The 7,500-nt window shown below is 32.9% G+C and overlaps 1 protein-coding gene across 2 annotated transcripts in view; it reads right to left on the bottom strand.

Annotated features, from left to right (window-relative positions):
* The window catches only part of LOC137623060 (uncharacterized), a 225,080-nt gene that overhangs the window by 145,324 nt on the left and 72,256 nt on the right, over positions 1-7,500 (bottom strand). The window lies entirely within an intron of this gene.

Below are 7,500 nucleotides of genomic sequence, written 5' to 3'. Positions count from 1 at the left end.
GTAAACTTTTCATGTAAAAGATTGAATGAGCTGGTAAACTTTTCATGCAAAAGATTAAATGAGCTGGTAAACTTTCCATGTAACACATCTTATTGTTTTAACCTAAATTTCGATTAATCTTGCCAATGAATCTTCTTAATGCTTCAACTAATTTTCGCACTGTGTAACAACAGCACCAGTTATTGTGCAGAAAAAGAATATTCCGTTAATAATAGGATGACCTTAATGTCTTAACTTGTTTAGTCTGTTTTTGTTTCAATACATCGTGATTGGTCACACTATTACAAAATCGGCGATCCAATCGTTGGCAAGAGATCGTGGCTGTTTGATTCTGTCTCGTTTTAGGGAAATCAAGTATGTAAATCAGGGTACCTTGATCTCGCAGTTGCCTTATACAATTGAAACACAGAATTTATTGCAGTAGGCGAAATTATTTAGTTACAGTAATTTCTGTTTTATGAAAGATGGCCTAAGTATTATAAGTATTAAGTATTATTAGGGTAATTTTACTGTGATTTTTTCCCAAGTAGCTTTATAGCTAATAGGCTTGAGTATTTTAATGTTTTGATTAATGATTTCATGTATAAATTGGGTTAATTTTACTCTGAAATTGTTTTTTCCAAGTAGCTTAATAGCCAATAGGCTTGAGTATTTTAATGTTTTTATTATTGATTTCATGCATAAATTGGGTTAATTTTACTATGAAATTGCTTTTTCCGAGTAGCTTTATAGCTAAAAGGCATGAGTATTTTAATGTTTTTTTTTATTAATGATTTCAAACATAAATGTGGTTAGTTTTACTCTAAAATTGTTTTTCCGAGTAGCTTTATACCTAATAGGTTTGAGTTTATAAGTTGTCTTTATTAACGATGTCATGCATAAATGTGTGTAATTTTGCTTTGAAATTGTTTATCCAAATAGCTTTGTAGCTAATAGGTCGACATTTTTTTCCTAAATAGCTTTATAGATAAAAGCTAGTATCTTTAATTAGCTTCATCACTCCTTGAGGCTCTATTCTATCTTGCTCCTTGTGGCACTTAATCATTAATGTCGTTCTCGACACGAGCAACTTAGGATTAAACAGACAGACATCACTGCCTGCCATAGACAGTTGCATGCTTAGGCCAGACAAAGTGTGCATATCCTCTTCCTCCTCCCCGGTTCGAGTGCTTGATCATTTGCATGGAGAGACGAAATAGGAGGAAGAGACACGCGACCTTTCAGCCGCCATCATCGTGTACCAGTCCATTGGGATAGTCATTCTGTTGCATCCTGTCGCCCCCCCAAAAATAGACTTCATTATAGGGATGTGACTCACTGTCTGGGACTTGGAGGGCGCATTGAATGGTGATTATGGTAATGATGGTGAGGATGATGAAGAAACTTGATAGTATTACAGTAATCACGCGTATCGTAACTGTAGGTTGGTAGCTGCTTAGAATAAATGTAGTAAGGGTTATAGGAAATGGAACGAAGGCGTAGGAGAAGTGAAAGGAAGCAGATAAGGAATACAGATATAAAAAGTCTAATCTGGTTTTGTTTGAGCTTTGCGTGAGAAGCTAGAGATTGATGTACTGTATGTTTATAGTAAAGTTTTAAGGGTTTATATTATGTGTGGCGTTTTCGAAGTCAGCAGATCCCATATTGTAATTACAATGTTAGTAGATCTCCCTTTAGATGATACAGTTAGCATACGAACTTCTAATCATTTATCCCAAATTATATTAGATATTAATTCATCATGAGCATAAAATGCAACCCATTTTATCACCAGATTATATTCTATAAGTTTGGTCTTCATTAGTCATGCCACCATCCAAACCTATCTAGCCTTCCTGCCCAGCCCCTCCCCCCTCCAAATAAAAAAGTGGAGTCATCCCATTTATGGCAATAACCCGATGGGCATGTCAGCTTAACCTACCGGTCACAGAAATGTCAACAACCAGATCAACTCTCCTGGAAGACCAGGAAGATAACAGACGCCTTTCACACCAGCTTTTGACTTGTTGCTCATGGCTCCTACACACGAGACTCTCCTCTCTTATGTATGTCACACGTTCTCCACCCCCGAAAGGTTTGTTTGGTCTTTTAGACCACTTAACTACGGAGAATCCAAGCTTTATATTTTCCTGCCAAGATGCAAGATAGAAGTGTATTCTGCCCTTCGTGAAGGGCATAAGGTGTTTTTTATAGGGTAGCTTGATTTACAAGTATGGCATGTGGTATCTGTCTAACCTACCTTGTTTTTCAAATTATCGCAAAAAGTTCTTGTATACTCCATTCAGATATAGTAGAAGATAGTGATATAATTTACCTCTCATATGAAATGCAAGGTGTAAAAGGATCTTCCATTCTACAGAACGCATGATAAACTACAGTAGTATATCGGGCCTTTTGATAAGGTAATACGATATTATTATACTGTATCTGTAGGTAGAGTTTACTAGTATAAGGTTATACTTTACCATGCCTTATAGAGAACATATTGAGTAAGCACTATACCATTTTTTTCAGTATTAGCAGCAAATAGTTGTTTATATTTCTCATGCATGGAAGTATGTTTTGTGCTACAACAAACAACAATGCCTTGCATGGGTATCTCAAGGAGTTTCCGGATATCTGTACTTACGCTATCTTATGTTTCCGCTATACTACAAACCCAGCAGATTACACCATAAGAGACTATTTGTATAGCAACCAAGGTCCATCTTTCTGTTGTTTATCTAAATTAATTTACTCTTTTATTTCTACTTCCTCATCAGATTATTCTTTTATTATAAGTTAGGTTATAGATTTGAAGATTTACATAAGAAATATGTCACATCCGTATTATGGAAATTTGGTGCCTTATTAAACATGGCCACACACACACACACACACACACATATATATATATATATATATATATATATATATATATATATATATATATATATATAATTCAAATGAACTCCGGGTAATATATATATATATATATATATATATATATATATATATATATATATATATATATATATATATATATATAACCTGGAATTAATTTGAATTTGTAAAACTTCATGTTTTCGTTGAAATCTGTTGAAGAGAATTAAATTCGATTTTTAATTAGACTTGCTTACTCTCGTACATTTCTAAACTTACATCTTGTTTGGTTTTTGATTTCCAAAAATCTATGGTAGTGACTATAGCAGGTTTTATAATTTGTTCTCGTTATGATTATAAACACAAAAGATTATTTTACAGAGTTTTGGACTGGTTATGGAAGCCTAGGAGATATTATTGGGATTCTTAGAAAATATATCACCTTAAAATACTCTTAATTGGCTTAACTAAACAGCCATTGAAATTGTTGTTTTATTGGTCTTTTGCACTGACTTAAATGAGAATTAATGCTGGTTAGATAGCATGTCTTCATGCATCACGATGATAATTGGAGTTTCTGTCTGTGTTTGCATGCGAGGAATTAGACAAGGAATATACCTGGAATGAGAGGCTTTGATAAGATGGTTTTTATGTTATGCTTGGTTCTCATTTGTATTTTCTCTATTTATTTTACTGCTATTTATATTCCTTAATTGTAATTTGAGTTTAAGAGACGTTCTTTTAAAGTCTTATGACTTGATTACATGTAGATTAAAAAGGTTGTTTACAAAGTTTCTCCTCCTCCGGACCAAGTCGTCTGGGTTTATTCCCAGTGAGGTAGTCAGAAGTCGTGAATTCGCTGAACTATTTTTGCAAATGAACGAAACGTGATGCAAAAGTGATGGTCTGCCATCCACGCAGTCCGGCTTGTTCTTATCAGCATGACAACGCACGGATGCATTGTTACTGATTATGGAAGCACAATCCTAGTTGTTGGAAGTTTAATGAGTGAGATATTACAGCAGAAATCAAAAGGCTCGCTTGTCCAACTGTGCTTGCATGCCAAAGAAACGCGGAAAGAGATATTTTAGCTTCAGTGGAGGCTAGTTTTTTTTTTCTGTTTTGTTTAAGATTTGTTTTTGTTTTTTTCTTTTTTTGCCTTTTGATAGATTCTGTCAGTTCCAGTTTTGGGAATTTTAAAGCATAAACAAGGCTGGTAGAACGAGTTCAGATATTGGTCTCTGTTTGAAAGGCTACTTCTGACATTAATGAAAACTTTCATGGTGTTTGATTAGAGAGATAAGGTTGGAAGATATATTTCGAAATGGATAAGCTTAGTACAACGGAGATATATATTTATTTTATAGATACTGGGGACTAGTAGTCGAGAAGCTGAATGTTACGTTCTTCAATCTGAATTAATATATCTTGGTTTTACTCTAAGTGATAAAAAAATTCACGTTTAACAAAAATGGAAAGCTATGCAAGATTTTCAGTCTCATGTATCACAAGTATACGAATACATTAATAGAATCCCTCTTCAATGTTTTCTTAATCCTGCAACCTCGAAATGCAGTAACCACAAAATATATATACTGTACTGCATTTGGTTTTTCAAGATGAGCTACATTAAGCGTTTTGCCTTTCATGTGTTTTATCTGTAAGATAATAATGTATATCGGTCGGTTCATTACCTATAACCAGCTACCAATAATATATCGGAAGTTCTCTCCCATCCTCTGTTCCTCCATTCTACTAACCTACTTTGATTCTTGTTTTTGTGTGAAGATTAGATAAAACAATCAACTGCAATCTCGTCAACATTCACATTCAGCTAAATGAAGCAATTCGTTGTATGCAATTGATGAAATTAATAAATAAATCGATATGCCATTTGATAATCAAAACACAAACCTGGTTATGCAAAGGCAAAGACGCTTCACTCGTTTTCGGACAAGCACACGTCAAACAGCAGTCTTGTCTGTTAACAAACTCTTGTCACTTATTTTGACATCTTCCAAATTAGAACTGATGTACTGGAACACTATCTTGCCACTGGCGTTTCCAATCGCCAGCTCTTTTGATTCTTATTGTCAGTTCAATTAGAGATGAACGAAACCAGTTCTTAGGACGTGTGTTGAGACAGATCGGTTAGATCGTTCCCTTTATCAAATCTGGGTAATTGTTGTTTATTTTCATGAAATTAGTTGTCATTCTACCCAGCTTAAAGTTTAAAGGGTAATTTTCTGTATGTATGTATATATATATATATATATATATATATATATATATATATATATATATATATATATATATATATGTGTGTGTGTGTGTGTGTGTGTGTGTGTGTGTGTGGGGGTGTGTGTGTGTATATGTATATATACATATATATTTATATATATATATATATATAATATATATATATATATATATATATATATATATATATATATATATATATATATATATATTATATATATATATGTGTGTGTGTGTAGAGAGAGAGAGAGAGAGGAGAGAGAGAGGAGAGAGAGAGGAGAGAGAGAGAGAGAGAGAGAGAGAGAGAGAGAGAGAGAGAATGTATGATACTAAGAAACATGTAAGAACGAGTAATCTAAGGCTGTATTAGTATTGTACGCCAAAAATTGGCCGATGATAATGAAAGTTATGTATGGTGAATATATGGGTCCGATTTATAGCTCTAGTATTGGTATTTGATGAATTTTATGCATTGCAATCTAATACAAGTTTTATATATTCATTAATTCGTCTAGTTACACTAAAGGATTATGAACATTTATTGAATCTTTTTAAAATGTCACCTCATCCTCCTTTAAGTAAGGCGGCGAGAATTTTCTTGTTCAGAAGATAATTTATTGCCCCCCAGTATAAGTAAAAGATTTACTTTTAATAAAAGAAAGATAATTCATTGCCTCTCAGATTAAGTTAAAGATTTACTTATATTAAAAGAAATTGAACTGCATCTAAAACTCTTAGAAGCACCATAAAGTTTTTATAAAGATACTCATGACGAACATATTGTACATCAATAATGTGTTACAAATGTCAGTTGATTGCTGGCTATTTGTGCGATCACTGTTATTCTGTTGGGCGGGCGTAGTTACACATCAAACTCTCAGAGTTTATTTTAAACAAAAGATCCAAATATTTTGAAGTCTGTATTCCCCTCCTCAGAAGGCATTACAAAAAACAGGAGGGAATCATAGGGAAGAAGCTGATAGTTTTGGTAGTCAGTACTTGTCAAAGATCCTGGCCTTGTTTGCCAATAATAGCATTCATTGGTTTGTTTTTCTAGCGAAACTAGTCTCTTTCTGTTGTATTGTATTTCCGGGTTAATAATCTTTCAAATGGACATTACTCTTTTTATAGCTTTGTGCGACAGATTTAGTGTCTCCTTGACCTTAGAATTGCTATTACAGAGAGAGAGAGAGAGAGAGAGAGAGAGAGAGAGAGAGAGAGAGAGAGAGAGAGAGAGAGAGAGAGAGACTAAATGTGCAGAGAATTTTGGTGTTCGGATGTAGTTTATACAGAAAAGTCGAACAAATTAAATGCCATATTTGTACACAAGAAATCCGGGTCTTGTCGTTTTAGTATACTTCCTCATAGTTTTTTTTTTTTAGCAATATCCAATATATTTTGTGAGAATCTATAATGCTTCGCCGTTTTTATTAGAGATTTTTCCCTATAAATGTTTTTGGTTATGAATCCTAATTTTTTCAAACGATCACTGTATAGGCAAAATAATGTGAATTAATATTTAGTTTTGGAGGACGTTAATAGCTTGAGATTATTATTGTTATTATTATTATTATTATTATTATTATTATTATCATTATTATTATTATTATTATTATTATTATTATTATTATTATTATTATAATAATTATTATATACAAGCTACAACTCTAGCTGGAAAAGCAAGATGCTATAAGCCCAAAGGGCTCCAACAGGAAAAAATAGGCCAGTGAGGAAAGGAAAAAAAGAATTAAACTACAAGGAAAGTAATAAACAATTAAAATAGAATATTTTAAGAACAGTGGCAACATTAACATAGATATTTCATACATAAACTATAAAAACTTAGAAAAAAAATAAGCGGAAGAGAAATAAGATTGAATAGTGTGCCCAAGTGTACCCTTAAGCAAGAGAATTCTAACCCTGTGATATTTGGTTCCTTTAGTAATGGTTATGGGGACACATAAGTGCATCTATTCAAGTGGCTGAGTCAGTTTTTTCCAAAATACCTTTCTCCCTGGGAATCCCGAATACTAAAACCCACCCAAGTTTCGAGGAAATTTACGGTTAAGAAAGAGGCTCTCTTTCATCATCATCATCATCATCATTATTATTATTATTATTATTAATAGTAGTAGTAGTAGTAGTAGTAGTAGTAGTAGTAGTAGTAGTAGTAGTACTTGTTAAGCTACAATCCTAGTTGAAAAAGCAGGATGTTATAAGCCCAATGACTCCAACAAAGAACATAGCCTAGTGAGGAAAGGAAACTAGGAAACTACAAGAGAAGTATCAATTAAAATGAAACATCTTAAGAACGGTAATAAAATTAAAATAAATCTTCCATGTATAAGCTATACAAACTTTAAAAAAACATGAGTAACA

This window comes from Palaemon carinicauda, chromosome 30 (genome assembly GCF_036898095.1).
Source record: "Palaemon carinicauda isolate YSFRI2023 chromosome 30, ASM3689809v2, whole genome shotgun sequence".
NCBI lineage: Eukaryota > Metazoa > Arthropoda > Malacostraca > Decapoda > Palaemonidae > Palaemon > Palaemon carinicauda.
Note: the sequence above shows the minus strand (reverse complement) of the source record. Positions and strands in the feature narration are given on the sequence as shown.